General features: G+C 39.4%; 1 protein-coding gene across 4 annotated transcripts in view; it reads right to left on the bottom strand.

The window, feature by feature from the left end:
• The window catches only part of LOC119594060, a 4,408-nt gene extending 3,832 nt beyond the window's left edge, over positions 1–576 (bottom strand). The window contains exon 1 of one of the 4 annotated variants that reach the window (XM_037943097.1): positions 477–576. The gene's annotated coding sequence lies outside the window, so the exon portion shown is untranslated. Of the gene's footprint in view, positions 1–43; positions 62–193; positions 358–459 lie in introns of those variants that run through there. The other 3 variants (XM_037943099.1, XM_037943100.1, XM_037943098.1) reach the window with 3 other exon arrangements.

Genomic DNA, 576 nt, shown 5'->3' with positions numbered 1-576 from the left:
TACACATCCAAAGATTATCCTACAAAGAACAAGATTAACTGACATAATTTTAAAAAACTAAAAGAAGAGGATCCAGAAAATATGGACAACCAAAGTCTAAAACGCTATAACAAGAAAGAAGAGACCGCAGTGGCTGCTTGACAGTGCACTACCACTGCACTGGCATAATGACTGTTGGCCTCCCTTTACTAACTGCTGGTTTAAGGCACGAGGTAGTGAGTTTGTTTTGAAAGCCTCTTGGACCGACTCCCAAAGACGCGATTTTTTTCAGAACTGAAGTATACATAGTGGTCATTGGCTATGTGTTTAACTGTAGGGCGTTTAAATTTATTCAGTTTTATAATAGTCTATACAGGTGAGTGCCAAATTATGCCTCCACAGATCTTGACTTCTTCCTAAATAGCAGTGCGAAAATTATTCAAGACTTCAGTGTATCTGCGTTTTTTAACTAGGCCTTACATTTAAGCAGAACAAACCTTGAGAAATTCTTGTTGACAAAATAACCGTCGACTAAGATTGGGAGTCCGCTGACATTCAGGTAGCGTTCTGGTAAGGACACTCGGATTCAGGAAACCA

Source organism: Penaeus monodon, chromosome 33, assembly GCF_015228065.2.
Source record: "Penaeus monodon isolate SGIC_2016 chromosome 33, NSTDA_Pmon_1, whole genome shotgun sequence".
Lineage (NCBI taxonomy): Eukaryota > Metazoa > Arthropoda > Malacostraca > Decapoda > Penaeidae > Penaeus > Penaeus monodon.
Note: the sequence above shows the minus strand (reverse complement) of the source record. Positions and strands in the feature narration are given on the sequence as shown.